The following is a 16611-nucleotide window of genomic DNA, read 5'->3' as shown; positions in this document are numbered from 1 at the left end:
ACACTGTAACAATATGAAAACAATCTTTTTGGTTATAGTTATGGCTACGGATCTTCAACAAAAATGATGTTGAGTTGAACACGTTCAGAATCACTGAAGTACTTGGAGTGACGAAGAATTCAAGGAATGTTAAAGAACCAAGGAAATCAAGCATTTGGATGAGAAGGTACAAAGTTTATTTATTTTGTAATTCATATGTATTGATAGTTTTGTCACTAAAATTGATAAAGGGGGAGATTGTTAGAGCACTGCTCGGTCGAACTCACAAGTGTTGCTATCTCAAGCTTGTTTGTCAAGTTTAGTTGTCAAAACTATAAGTCTTAATTTTAGTATACTTATAGCTATGTCTCGGATTAGGATAGAATATGTAGTTGAGCTTTAGATTTCACGGCGTTCATCGATTGAAGACGAAGAACCACTAAGGGGAGCTTGTGGAACTTCATCAACAAAAGGTATGTGGAGACTTGAAATCATCTATCACTCAAAAGTCTATTCAATTCTATCTCCTATTGAGACAAAGTCGTATAGCTATATAGACTTTAATATTATACACATTTGATATTTCGAGCCGAGTTTATCTCGCTTATCTATTTCTCGAAATACGAGTTGAAAGCCCTTTGCTTTAGCTAGGTTCATCATTATTCTTGACGAGTTTAGTTGGAAACAATTTATTTTTTGGAAACTAAATAATAAGTCAAAAGATGATCATGTGAAAATTGCCTTGAAACATCTTACATGATTTGTGTGAGACAATCATTTGACGTCGACTCGGAAAGTTTAGCATTGATCATTCGATCACTTGAAAATTACTTATAAGCTAATGGTATGTGTGAGACAACCATTGTCGTCTTATAAGGATGTTTCAATGTTTGAAATGGGAGTTTAGAATAATTAACCTTTGTCTGGATACAACAAAGTATGCATACCAGTATGTAAACTGTTTTTGTATGATTCAGGTCCAGAAATCTTGTTTGCATACCAGTATGCGAATGGTTTTAACTGTTAAAGTTCGGGAACCTTGTTTGCATGCCATTATGCGAACGGTTATACCTGAGTTAGGTCCAGGACTGCTGTTTGCATACCCGTTTGCAAACGCCTGGACAAGACCAAAGTTCAGATACTATAGTTTATGTACCAGTTTGCAAACTTGGTTGGTTAAGTATGTTTTCGTACTCATGAACAAATACATTAATAAATTAAGGAATACAATCTTTGTAAACCGTGGTTTAATGTTCATGAATTGATTCTTATGAATCAATCTGATTTTGTTTCAATTGGTTCATATATATTTCTATGAGATAGTGAACAATCGAACAACTCTATTAGTAACACAATTAGGTTCATTTGATTATCTTTCTTGATTGATTGATCATCATATTTGATCTAGAAGTGTTATATGAATGTGGTTAAGGAAAAAATGTTCATGTAGCTAACTTCTGTTAACTATTATTGAGCCAACTCAATATACACGTTTAGGTACGGTTACCTATATCTAAATGAAGGTATATTTTATTTGTGAGTAACAAGCTAAGACCATCTAACAATGGAGATATATTTCTTTGGTTTTAAGCACACTTAACTTGAATCTTAAATCAGGATTTCATCTGACGGTGAATATTGAATGCTTTGTTACTAAGTTATCTTAGCTTTGATTCTAAGCAAACTCTAATTTGAAAGACTATACAAGGGAGAACTCTAGCAACTGGAAAACCTAATCCCGACACTTTCATGTGTCCTAGTTGCGACTAGAGTCGATTCTCCTTTAACCTAAGTTTTTAAAAACCATTATAGGTTAATGACTTGAAGACTTCATTTGGGATTCGTGAAGCCAGACCCAACTATTTTCTCTGTAGTTGCGTGTTATGGTCTTACTTGTTCTATCATATTGAGTACTATTTTCTTTAAGATTTGATCGAGATTTATCTCTGATAGGTAAGATATAAAAAGTAATCACAAAGCTCTTCGTCTCATTCTTTGTGATTCCACAATAACTTCTTCTACTACCATATAGTTAAGTTATTGTGAGGTGATTGATATTTCTAGGATGTTCTTCAGGAATATAAGACCGGATTATCAATTGGTTCCTGTTCACCTTTGTTAGAGCATAGCTAGGTCAACCTCGCATGCGTTGCTATCTCAAGCATGTTTGTCGATGTTAGTGATCAAAACTATAAGTCTTGATTTCTAGCCTACATAACTAAGTCTCGGAATAGGATAGAAAAGTGTAGTTGATCTCAAGGACTTCATGGCGATTCATCATACAACGACGAAGATCTATACAAGGAACCATGGAACTTCATCAACAAAAAGGTATGTGGAGACTTGAACTTATCGATCACTCAAAAGTCTATCTCTTCTATCTCCTACTTCTTATGAGACAAAAGTCGTATGCTATATAGAGTACATCATACACATTTGACATTTCGAGCTGAGCATTCATTACTTATCTTTTATCTCGAAATCGCGTGTTGGTAAAGCGTTTCGCTTTGATCAAGTTTATCTTCACCTAGTGACGAAAGTCATTAAAAGTTTCAATCACTTTGAAAATTGCTCTGACGTGAATCGGTCTGTGAATAATGGCTACATAGCGTCCTCTGAGAATTTCTCAATGATTGAAATGAGAGTTTAGATTACATAACCATGTATTCCTTGAACCGAAGTTTTCAAACTTTGTTGATCAAGAGAAACCAGGAGGATTGTGGAATTGGCTTGCCAAGTCCGCGAACCCAGTCCGCAGTCTCAGTCTGCGAACTGTCGGAAGTTCTCGACCAATAATTTCTGCTGGATTTTCCAAAACTCGTTTGTATACTAAGTCCGCGAACTCAGTACGCGAACCCAGTCCGCGAACTGGCGGAAATTCTCTTTCCGAGAATTTCTGCTGAGTTTGGAAAACTCAACCAATTAACTTATGTCCGCGAACTTGTTTGTGAACTTAAGAGGCTATGATCTAAAGATGTGATATGAATATGAAATATTAAATTACTAAGGATCGCTTTATGCAAACCATGGCTATAATGTTCATGAGCCGATTCAATCGAATCGAATCATCTTTGTTTCAATTATGTCTTATGTAGTTACATAAGATCTCATAGCAATCGAACAACTCTTTAACTAGTTTATTTAAGTCAATTGAACTAGTTATGGTGAAGAAGAACAAGGTTAATATGAAATGCTCATATGGTTAACCTTTTGGGTTACTATGTTGAACCAACATACACGTACACGTTTGGGCATGGTTTTCACGAACCCATTAAACGTCTACCCAAGTGTGTGTGACAAGCTAAGTTTTCGATCTAACGGTTGAGAAATATTAGCTTGAATCTAAATCAGGTTTTCATCTAACGGTGAGTAAGGATTTCTTTGTACCTAAGGCAAAACCCTGATTTGAATGCTATATAAAGGAGACATATAACATTGTGCAAAACTAATCCCCACACGTTTGTGTGCTACTAGTGCGTCCGCTGGAGTCGATCTCCATTAACCTTTGTTTTTCTTCTCTAAAATCAGGTTAACGACTTAAAGACTTCATTGGGATTGTGAAGCCAGACCGATACTACTTTATCGTAGTTGTGTGATCTGATATTGCATCTTCTATCGTACGAGTACAATCGTTTGATTGGCTTGAGATCGTGAGAGTTCTCCGATAGGCAAGATAAAGAAGTCACAAGCATTTTCGGCTCACTGTTTGTGATTCCTCGACAATCCGCTTGTGTAGTCAGGAAGGATTGTAGAGAGGTGATTGATTAATCTAGGCTGTACTTCGGGAATATAAGGTCGGATTATCAATTGGTTCCTATTCACCTTGATTTCATATCAAAATACGGAACAAAATCTAGGGTTTATTTGTGGGAGAAAGATTTATCCTTTGATAGACTTTTCTGTGTGAGACAGATCTGTTGATTATCAAGTCTGTGATTTTGGGTTGCAGCAACTTTTGGTTGTGTGTGAGATCAGATAAGGGAATCAAGTGCGCAGTATCCTGCTGGGATCATAGGCGTAGGAGTACAACTGTACCTTGGATCGGTGGGAGACTGATTGGGGTTCAACTATAGTCCAGTCTGAAGTCTGTAGCGGCTTAATACAGTGTGTATTCAATCTGGACTAGGTCCCGGGGTTTTTCTGCATTTGCGGTTTCCTCGTTAACAAAATTTCTGGTGTCTGTGTTATTTCTTTTCCGCATTATATTTTATATAATTGAAATAATACAGGTTGTGCATTCGTGATCATCAATTGGAAATCCAACCTTTGGTTGTTGATTGATATTGATTGATCCTAGGACATTGGTATTTAGTACCGTCCAAGTATTCCTTGTATTTGATAAAGACTCGCTATTGTTTTTATCTTGAGTAAAAATCAAATCAAGAGAGAGATATTAACTCCTTGAGATACTTTTATCTAGATTGAGTCTGACTGTCTAGTTGATTCTCTAGCAAAGTATTTCGGAGTTAGTCCATTCAGATTGCTAAGCGAAATATTGGGTGGTGTTGTTAGACCCCCGCTTTTTCAATTGGTATCAGAGCAGGCAAACACGTTTAAGACCTCATCAGTCTGTGTTTGTAGCGATCTGACTCTATGGACAAGAGTACTATCTCTGATAAACGCGTCACCAGTAATAAAGATTCTCTCTCGTCTAATTATATTAAAGATAAAAGATATTGTATCTCAAATATAGAAAAACCTTGTGGTTCGACGAGACAGACAAAAAATGGCAGGTGTGTTCTTGATATCTCTTCGAAAGAGATCTTCTCTTCTAATGAGTGGGATACAGCTGAAGAGAGTAATTTGATTCTAAATCTTGTTAGAATTCAAGCTGTCAGATTGGATCAGCTAAAACACCATGTTAATGCTCTTCTTGGTGTTTTAAGAGATTGCAAAGTCCATGGCAATGCTGAAGATCATTATTCGTGCTTAACTCTTGAGGCCAGCCTCGAAAAGGATGCCTTGGATATTGAACGTCATTTGAATAAACTCTCCGTTCAAGGTTGTTCAAAGCAATCTAATATACCAAGAACTTCTGATGCTTTACATTCATAAGTAAAAACAGGTGTTCCTAATATTTCCACCAAACTTAGGACATTCTGTAAAAAACACAAATCTTCTGATGATGATATTAAGACGACTTCCTCCAATCATTCTTATGATAAAAACATATGTCTCATCTGTGAGACCAAGAGTTCTGTTAGACAAAAGAGAAACCCTAAGTTGAATAAAGACTCCTTAGTCCAACTTCAATACACCCTAGATTTGATTCTCAAAAGTGTGACTGACATACGTATGATTGATCCAATTGGTTTTCGTACCTATCCTGTGAATGCTATCAGGAATGTTAGTACAGTGAGTTTCTCCAATGTTCAAAGGAAAAATGGACGTCTTAATAAACACCATCCTAAGGAAGTTAACCGATGTGCTTCTGAAAGAAACGTTGATCCTGTTGAGAGAGTCGTCCCAGAAGAAAGGAAAATCAATGAGATGAGAAAAGATATTAAAAAGATAGTTGGAAGATATAAAGAGCTTGTCGACAAATTATCCTCTTCCTCATGTGAAGGAACTTCTGGTAAGAACTCTAACTATGTCTCTTATTTTGATGACAATAAATTTTATGATAATTTCTCATGTCAAACAGGATCCCTCTCTAAGACTAAGAGGAAAAAAAAAGTTAACCAAAGACATAAACCTCGTGATGAGACTGTGGCTCGTACTTGTGCTAATTAATCACAAGGATCGAGAACTTACTCATATAAAATCTTGTTGAGTAAGTAGTGTTAAAAAAACAGGTATACTTGTTGCTTGCATCTGTTAAGTTAAGCTATTTTCTTATCGTCCATAGCTAAACTTGGGTTGACAGATCTGCTAAGATCAAGTATTGGTTAAGTCAAAAGAAGATGTTGTATAAAAGTTGTGTTTAGGTCCTGCTTTTCAAAAATCTTAAGGACTTTATTTTTCAATGGGTATTTGTTGTACTCGAACGGATTCTGTTCTGGCCCGAGTCAATGCTTTAGATGAAAACCTAAATAATCGTCCCCAAGAATAAATATCCAACTTCTTAGGGTTACAAGTCACGTACGTGTACTCCGGGTAGTTTTGGATTTTCAAGGGATGTCTTCCTCCTCTTCTTGCTATGGTGGTTTTGCAAAAGGATTTCTTGACAAAGGTGTTGAGGTTGATTCCAAGAGGAAGAGAACACTTGTAGATGAAGATCATCCCAATGCCTCATGCTTCTTTGCTTATACTCATGAAGATGCTGAAAAGGATGATATGATCTATGCTGAAGTTGTTCATGACTTTCTTAAGTATTTTGGGGAAGCAAAACTATAGTTTGTTGGGTCTTGATAAGGTGAAAACTGAGTTGGAAAAGGTTATGTCTGACCTTGGTCTCATAAAATCTCAAATCAAGGATCTTCAAAAAGAGAATCATCTCTCCGTTGATGCAGAGAAGTTTGTAGATCACAAGCTCATTAATTCATGTATCGTGAGGATCCTGAACCTCCCGTGTTTCAGTTCGCTGTTGAGGATATACCGGAATCCGTTTAAGCTGGTCATCTATTTTTTTTTTCTAGTATGTCTTCTTTTTTGATTAGTTGGAAGAATAACTAGTGCTTTGAATAGCGATGATTGTGACTACACATAGCTATTTTTGTTTACATCTTCTTATGTTATTTTTTAGGTTTATTGGTATTAAATTCTAAAAATATTTGGAGGATGATGTTTATTGCAGTATTTTAATGGTTTGTGATATTGCAATATTTTTATGGGATATGTATTGTTTACGTCCGTGAACTTGAAGGTCTCATATTGCAGTCAAAAGTAAAGTCGTTCATGAATCGGTATTCGTATTGATGAAAGGACGAATGGACTTTTGACATATACAAAAGTTATGCCTATGCAGTCATGTATTTGATGGAAAATAGGATAAAATCTTTTGTTCAACAAGGATAAATTCTATTATGTCATTATGATGGAAAATAGAATAGATCCTTGTATGTTATCCACGGTATTGATCTTGATTGATCCATTTTATTATGTTTTACCGTGAAGGCTCCATTGTGTGTCTTATGTTGAGCACCTTAAAACTAAGTCGATTTACCTTGGATTTGTTGGTTGTTCCATAAGATGCTATACGTCGAGCATTAGAAACTAAATTGATCAACTAGTTTGGTTATTTAGTTAGTACTCCATAAGTCTTCTTTCTTATGTTGAGTACATGTACGGTTAAGGTTGTCATATTCTATGATGAACTTAGTCGGGGTTCCATAAGTTCTCTTATGTTGAGCCCAAAATAATTAAATTAATTACTTCGGTGATTAGTTTGATTGTTTGTATTCCAATTAGATTAATCATAGGTTCTCTTGTAATTAATCTAGTTGAGTTTTCATATATTCCACAAGTTCTTGTGCTGAGTATATGAAAGGCTACACTATCATGTTCTTTGGCTAATGTAGTCATATATTCCGTAAGGTTTTCCTTATGTTGAGTATTTGAATGGTTAAGTTAGTCATCTCCATATGATTGACTTAGTCGTAGCTCCGTGAGTTTACTTATGCTGAGCACTTTCAATTAAATTGATCACTTTTGTGGTTTGATTTAGTTGCGTATTCCAATTGAATTAATCATGGGTTTACTTGTGGTTAATTTGGTTGAGCTTTGGATATAGAAAATCATTCCTATGGTTTTTGGTGTCCAATAAAAAATCCTTCTTTTCTTTCGAAATTAAGATCGCTCTTGTTGTTCTCTCGGTAATGACATCAAATAGGGGAGAGTTCTTTTGAACTTGTGCTTAATGGTAATATCTTGGGGGGGTGTGGCTGTGGAATTTTATAGGGGTTATATTGTATCTTAAAACTCCTTGATGAATGTTGTTAGCTTCGGCCATTAGATTGCATCCAAATTAAGTTGGTATGTATTTTTCTTTTGTTCATGAAATGTCTCTTGTGGAAATTTCACTATGATCCCATTCTTGTACCTTTGCCAATTTTATTGATAAAAAGGGGGAGAAATATTGTAGTGCACACTACAAATACATATGGTTTTCGGATAATTGTGTAAGGGGGAGTGGTTTCCATGATCGAGATGGAGTATTGACTAAGGGGGAGTGATACATATCACCGTAGTATTATTGTTAAAGTCGTGATACAATTGGACTTTGATGTTATATAATAATACTATGACACTATATAATAATGATTGAGAATCTCGATTTCTCTCATTGTTATAGCTACGGATCTTCAACAACGATGGTGCTAAACTTACAACATTTGGGATCATTGGAGTACTTGGAAGGACGAAAATTTCAAGGAACGTTGAAGATTAGACTATGGAATAGGAGCCACTAAAGTTTATCTTTTTTGTATTCCATATGTATTAATAGTTTTGTCACTAAAATTGACAAAGGGGGAGATTGTTAGAGCATAGCTCGGTCAACCTCGCATGGGTTGCTATCTCAAGCATGTTTGTCAATGTTAGTGATCAAAACTATAAGTCTTGATTTCTAGCCTACATAGCTAAGTCTTGGACTAGGATAGAAAAGTGTAGTTGAGCTCAAGGACTTCATGGCGATTCATCATATAACGACGAAGATCTATACAAGGAACCGTGGAACTTCATCAACAAAAACGTATGTGGAGACTTGAACTTATATATCACTCAAAAGTCTATCTCTTCTATCTCCTACTTCTTATGAGACAAAAGTCATATGCTATATAGACTAGATCATACACATTTGACATTTCGAGCTGAGCATTCATTGCTTATCTTTTATCTCGAAATCGTGTGTTGGTAAAGCGTTTCGCTTTGATCAAGTTTATCTTCACCTAGTGACGAAAGTAATGAAAAGTTTCAATCACTTTGAGAGTTGCTCTGACGTGAATCGGTCTGTGAATAACTGCTACATAGCATCCTCAGAGAATGTCTCAATGATTGAAATGAGAGTTTAGATTACATAACCATGTATTCCTTGAACCGAAGTTTTCGAACTTTGTTGATCAAGAGAAATCGTGAGGATTATGGAATTGGCTTGCCAAGTCCGCGAACCCAGTCCGCAGATTCAGTCCGCGAACTGTCGGAAGTTCTCGACCGAGAATTTCTGCTGGATTTTCCAAAACTCGTTTGTGTACTAAGTCCGCGAACTCAGTACGCGAACCCAGTCCGCGAACTGGAGAATTTCTGTTGAGTTTGGAAAACTCAACTGATTAACTTAACTACGCGAACTTGTTTGTGAACTTAAGAGGTTATGATCTAAAGATGTGCTCTGAACATGAAACATTAAATTACTAAGGAATGCTTTATGAAAACCGTGGCTATAATTTTCATAAGACGATTCAATCGAATCGAATCATCTTTGTTTCAATTGTGTCTTGTGTAGTTACATAAGATCTCATAGCAATTGAAAAACTCTTTAACTTGTTCATTTAAGTCAATTGAACTAGTTATGGTGAAGAAAAACAAGGTTAATATGAAATGCTCATATGGTTAACCTTTTGGGTTACTATGTTGAACCAACATACACGTACACGTTTGGGCATGGTTTTCACGAACCCAGTAAACGTCTACCCAAGTGTGTGTGACAAGCTAAGCTTTCGATCTAACGGTTGAGAAATATTAGCTTGAATCTAAATCAGGTTTTCATCTAACAGTGAATAAGGATTGCTTTGTACCTAATGCAAAACCCTGATTTTAAGGATATATAAAGGAGACATCTAGCATTGTGAAAAAATAATCCCCACACGTCTGTGTGCTAATAGTGCGCCCGCTAGAGTCGATCTCCATTAACCTTTGATTTTCTTCTCTAAAATCAGGTTAACGACTTAAAGACTTCATTGGGATTGTGAAGCCAGACCGATACTACTTTATCGTAGTTGTGTGATCTGATCTTGCATCTTCTATCGTACGAGTAAAATCGTTTGATTGGCTTGAGATCGTGAGAGTTCTCCGATAGGCAGGATAAAGATGTCACAAACATCTTCGTCTCACTGTTTGTGATTCCTCGACAATCCGCTTGTGTAGTCAGGAAGGATTGTAGAGAGGTGATTGATTAATCTAGGTTGTTCTTCGGGAATATAAGACCGGATTATCAATTGGTTCATGTTCACCTTGATTTCATATCAAAAGACGGAACAAAACCTAGGGTTTATCTGTGGGAGACAGATTTATCCTTTGATAGACTTTTCTGTTTGAGACAGATCTGTTTATTATCAAGTCTGTGATTTTGGGTTGCAGCAACTCTTGGTTGTGGGTGAGATCAGCTAAGTGAATCAAGTGCGCAGTATCCTGCTGGGATCATATGCGTAGGACTACAACTGTACCTTGGATCGGTGGGAGACTGATTGGGATTCAACTGTAGTCCAGTCCGAAGTTAGTTTGCAGTAGGCTGTAGCGGCTTAATACAATGTGTATTCAATCTGGACTAGGTCCCGTGGTTTTTCTGCATTTGCGGTTTCCTCGTTAACAAAATTTCTGGTGTCTGTGTTATTTCTTTTCCGCCTTATATTTTATATAATTGAAATAATACAGGTTGTGCGTTCGTGATCATCAATTGGAAATCCAACCTTTGGTTGTTGATTGATATTGATTGATCCTTGGACATTGGTCTTTGGTACCGTCCAAGTATTCCTTGTATTTGATAAAGACTCGCTATTGCTTTTAGCTTGAGTAAAAATCAAATCAAGAGAGAGATATTAACTCCTTGAGATACTTTTATTTAGATTGAGTCTGACTGTTTAGTTGATTCTCTAGCAAAGTACTTCGGAGTTAGTCCATACAGATTGCTAACCGAAATATTGGGTGGTGTTGTTAGACCCCCGCTTTTTCAACCTTAATTTATCAAAAGACGGAACAAAAACTTCATAGGTACTTCTGTGGGAAACATATTTATCTATCATCTGTGGGAGACAAATTTGCTTATAAGTCTTCAACTTTGGGTCGTAGCAACTCTTAGTTGTGGGTGAGATCAGCTAAGGGAATCAAGTGTGTAGAGTCCTGCTGGGATTCAGAGGCGTAAGGAACACGACTGTACCTTAATCGGTATGAGACTTAGTTAGGGCTCAACTACATTCCAGTATGAATTTAACTTGTAATAGGCTAGTGTCTGTAGCGGCTTAATATAGTGTGGTGTTCAAAACTGTACTAGGTCCCTGGGGTTTTCTGCATTTGTTGTTTCCTCATTAACAAAAGTTCTGGGTATGTGTTATTTCTTTTCCGCATTATATTTTATATAATTGAAATATCATAGGTTGTGCGTAGTTCAATCAATTTGTAAATCCGACCTTGTTTATTGGATAGAAATTGATTGACGCTTGGACATTGGTTTTTGATACCGTCCAAGTTATTCTCATACCAATCAGTTCACGGATTCCATCATGTTGATTTGAGAAAGAGATATAACTCTTGGATATCTTTCCTTGGTTGAGTCTGACTGTCTAGTTGATTCTCTTGGAATTATATTGGAGTTAGTCCATACAGATTTACAAACGAAATATTGGGTGTGGTTGTTAGACCCTCGCTTTTTCAGTTGTCATAATCTAGGAAACACACGTGATGGTAGCTAATGCTAAATTGAGCACTAGGCAATAACAGAGAGCAGAAAAGTTTCCTTTATTATAGTGAAACTCTTAGCTTGGGGGCTACGGATTATGAAGGCAAATTTTCACGATCCGGTGATACGCAAATATTATAGTATCAAGTTCCACCTAGTGATTCTGTATTATTCTTACATAGTAAGGAGTTCATCGCATGCATGTACCCTAGATAACCTACATACTTAGACTTATTATTTGGTATACACGTTGGGAGGGGAGTTATAAAATGAGAATTTATAATAATTATCAAAATCTCAAGTGGGACGAAGAAGTTTTGAGTTTTGTTTGACAGGTTGTGAAGATAATTAGAATCCCATTTATTCTTTGCATTTTGGTGACAATTAAAATGTAATTTATTATCATTAGTAATGAAGTGAGAAAAAAAGAAGATAGAGAGACGGAGAGAGGCGAATTAATGTAACGTGTTAATTCTCCGTGATCACATATTGACCAGCCATCTACAACCCAACAATGCTCTGAGATACCACACGTCAAAACTAATTTGTCTATAGACTGTTCTTACAATGTACATCAATCAAAAGGTTGTTGTAGTCAAATAGAAAGCAAACATATTTGTTAAGGGTAATGCTCGGTTCAGCCCACAAGTTTAGTTATTTCAAGCTTGTTGTCAATGTTAGATGATCAAAACTATATCTTGATTTCTAGTCTACTAAGTCAAGTCTCAGACTAGGTTGGGATTTGGTAGTTGAGTATCAGACGTCACCCTTGAAGACTGAAGGTCGGGGAAGACTTCTGGAGAACTTTTGTATCAGGTATGTGAAGACTAAACCATTCTATTTTACTCACTAACTCACCATTCTATATATTGAGACTATGTCACATGACTTCTAGTGGATTTATAAAGAAGAAGTTTCGAGTCAAGCTTGTCTTATGAAAAATCTCGAAATATGGTTTAGCAAAGATGTTTAACAGTTCACGAGCCGTAGTGAACTGAATTCAAAGTTGGTATAACAGGATAGCAGTTGGCGAACCTAGTTCACGAACCATTGTCAACTGAGTTCGCTAGTCTAGTAGTGGTTGGCGAACCCACGTGAACCGTTGCACCCTGACTCGGAACAAGCCATGCGGTTCACGAACCGTTATACCAATTGTATCAGTTTATATTTTAGAAAATGCTTAAAGACTTAATTTTAATATGTTTAGCATTGCTATAATTCTCTTAAATACTTTCTAAGACTCCATTGATCACTTAAACACTTATGTGTGTGCATCATGATTAAACTCTTAGGTGTTTAAATGAACATCAAATTGTTTTTAGTTCTTTGGCTAAGTTGCCAAACCGAACAGTCATTATACACGGTTCCGTAACCGGACCAATGTGATTGTATTTTTCAAAAATAGAGTTTGCTTGATTCTCAAGTTATCTTAGCTTGAATTCTAAGAAACCCATGGTCTTGGGAAAAGTATAAATAGAGATGCTCTTTCAACTAAGAAAATCAATCCCTCACATTTTGTGTCCTAGTTGATTCTAGAGTCGTCCTCTATTGGCCTAGGTTTCCTCTGAGAAACATAATTAGGTCTACGACTAAAAGAATTTGTTTTGGGGATTCGTGAAGCCAGGTTCGACTATCTTTACCTTGATAATTCGTGAATCCTGATCTTGCTTTTCTGTTATCGAGGTTCTTGTAATCTCTTTCAGGAAAGATAGATAGTAATCGCAAAGTTCTCTTCGTCAGACTTTGTGATTCCTCAAGATAGATATCTGAAAACTGATCTTAATTGATCTTTTGAGGATTGTTCTTGAGAGGTCATTAAGAATCTAGGTTGCTCTTAGGGAGTCATAAATTCTGGATTTGTGAGGTTTGCTAGCTTTTTCTATTTCAAACAGATTTCCTCACCTTGATCTTTGATCTAAACAGATATCAAATAGGCTTACCTGTTAGAGGAAGATTGGTATAAAAAATCTTCACTTCGGCGGAAGCAACTCTTAGGCTGTAAAGGACGTCAGCTAAGGGAATCAAGTGCGTAGAGCCTTGCGAGGCTCAAAAGACGTAAGGAGCGCGACTGTAACTAAATCGCTTGGAGGGTGGGTCTGTCTCAACTATATTCCAGTCCGAAGTCTAATAGTAGGCTAGTGTCTATAGCATCTTAATACAGTATGGTGTTGAAATTTAGATGAGGTTTCGTGGTTTTTATGCTATTGCGGTTTCCTTGTTAACAAAATTTCTGGTATCGTGTATTTTTCATTTTCCGCATTATATTGTTTATATTTATAATTTGATTTACACAGGTGTTCACGTATTCAATCTAAGCATATATGTCCACTTAATTGTAATCGATTATGAGACTTGTTTCTTGTAGAATTTGTATCTTGAAAGATAGATAACAAGTTTAATCATTGGGCAGAATTTCGATTAGATTATTTTGATACGACTAGATTGATCTTGGATATTGATTTTTGAGATCGTCCAAGTACTCTGCTTAACAATCAGGTTCACACATCTTGTGTCTATACACATACTGATTGAGTAGAGATTGAGGTATAAACTCTATATACATATTGTCAAAAATCATTCAATTGGTCTACTTGCTATTGTATTAAGTTTTGTCTATACAGGTTGCCGAACGAAAAAGTAGGATATATTTGGTATCCCCTGTGTTTTTACCTCATACATATCATCATAATTCAGAGGCATAGTTACCAAGAAAAAGTTTAGTTGGTGATTGCACTTGCTTCTTGGAAGATATAAATCTATCCATTTGTGCATGTTGTTCTTTAAAGTACTCCTTTCTAAAAGCAGGGTCCCTGATGGAATTAACACGAAGCTCTGCATTCTGGATTATTTTGAAGAACTTCAAGCTCCTATTTATTTAACAATGAGGTATTATGAATAGTACTGCCTATACCAAAACCATCACGTTGTTTCTTCATAGGCATAGGGAAAACACCCCCACGGACCTTACTGCCAAGCCTATTACAGTTATTCTTTCCCTCATCAGTACCTTCCAAATCCTTGTCTTCTAGTCTTCCCATTACTCCCACAATATCTTTCAGTTTATTTGCTTCAGACAAATCAACTTGTTTATCTCTAGAACTAGTGGTTTCCTTACTAGCAATGTATGTTACACTTTCCAAAACAGCGCCACTACCTAAGCTGGATTCCATGAGTACCACAAAATCCTTATTCAGACCAAACTCCAAATCTCCTTCACGGCCAGATCCTGATTTCACACCTAACCTTTTTCCCTCTTCTTAGCCTCCTTAGTCACTTGATCAACAACGTCACATGTACCCCAATCTTTAAAACTTTTAACCTCATTAGCTTGAGCAAAAATATCTTGTTCCGACTCCTCCTATAATTGTTCACTGTCTTCATCTTAACTTCCACTTGATCCTCATCATTCCTAAAAATCAACTCAGTTTCCAAAATATCAAACTTGTTCCTTGTATGAATATGCTTCCCTTCTAATAATTCAGTGACATTAAGGGTATAATGAGAAGCATCTGAAGGAAAAAAAACGGGTTTTTGTTTTGTAAAACCAAATGTGCATGGACTATGATTTGATCCCTAGACCTATTGCCCACTAATTATTTTTTCATGTGAATAGATAAAATAATAGTCCCACATAGACTAAAATCTAAAGAGTTTTAGACTTAAATACCATAGAAATGGCTAAAGGGCATGGCCCTTTGGGTCAACACACTTTTGTGTGAAGGAGAAGACCTAGACTAGGGCAAGGTTGCCTTTCCAGTACGCGCGGTGCTTCGCACCGAAGCAAGCACGCTGTCCGGTCGGGTTCGGGTGCGGGTTCAATAAGATCCTATCATTTTACTAAAACACATGTAGAAGAATCTCTTAGCCTTTTGTTTGTACGTGTTTTGTCACACACATGAAGAATCTCACTCTGTTTTTTGTCTGACACGCGCGCTTTGACTGACAAAAGCATAAGTCTTATCACTGCTTTTCATTTCAGCTTTTGTCAGAAGTCAGATATTATTTTGTCTGTTACTTTTCAGCTTTTATTAGAAGTCAGAAAATGTTTTTGACTGTTGCTTTTCTATTCAGCTTTAGTCAGAAGTCAGAAAATATTTTTATACGCATGGACTAGGAAGAATTACATGTGCAAAAACCATATTCTTAACTGTCTGGATGACTCCTTGTGCGAATTTTACAATGCAAAAGAAAATTTTACTGCTTTTGATTTATGGGAAGCCCTGGAAGAAAAATATCTTGATGAGGCTGCTGGAAGCAAGAAGTTCTTGGTGGCTAGGTTCCTTGAACATAAGATGACTGATGAAAAGCCTGTAGTATAACAATTCATCTAACTCCAGATAATCATCAACGAAATTCTTGCTGAAGGCATGCATATTGATGAAGCTCTACAAGTATCTGCAGTGATTGAAAAGCTTCCACCCTCATGGAACGAGTACAAGAGGAGGCTGCGATACAAGAATCGTGAAATCACCATGATATAACTGGGGAAAAAGATCCAAGTTGAAGAAATATTGTGCTGCAAGGACAAGAGCCTGATGCTGAGCAAAGACATGTCCAACAAAGCTCATGTCCTAAATGATAATGCTACAACAAATAAAGAGCATGATGGAAAATCTGCATCCAGCAAAAATGGTAACAAACGTAATCATAACTCCAAAGGTAACCATCTTAAACCAAAGGGTGGTGTCTCCAAAAACACCATCAGAGGTGACTGCTATAACTGTGGTAAGACCGGTCATACGGCCAAAGAATGTAGGGCGCCTAAAAAGACCAAAAATGATCCTAAACAAAAAAATAAGGCAAACATAGTAGATGATTCTGGATATTTTACTGGCATGGTGTCTGAAGTCAACCTTGTCTCAAATGTGACATATGTGAGAGACTGGTGGTTAGATTCTGGAGCCACCAGGCATGTCTGCAAGTTCAGAAATGCTTTCTCCTCCTATGGAAAAGTAGGAGACGATGAGAAATTGGTTATGGGTAACTCTTCCACTGCGAAAGTGGTGGGAAAAGGCAAGGTTTAATTGAAGCTCACTTCAGGAAAAACTCTCGCATTGAATGACGTGTATCACTTCCCGGACATA

Source organism: Papaver somniferum, chromosome 10, assembly GCF_003573695.1.
Source record: "Papaver somniferum cultivar HN1 chromosome 10, ASM357369v1, whole genome shotgun sequence".
Classification (NCBI taxonomy): domain Eukaryota; kingdom Viridiplantae; phylum Streptophyta; class Magnoliopsida; order Ranunculales; family Papaveraceae; genus Papaver; species Papaver somniferum.
This window is presented reverse-complemented; position numbering follows the sequence as displayed.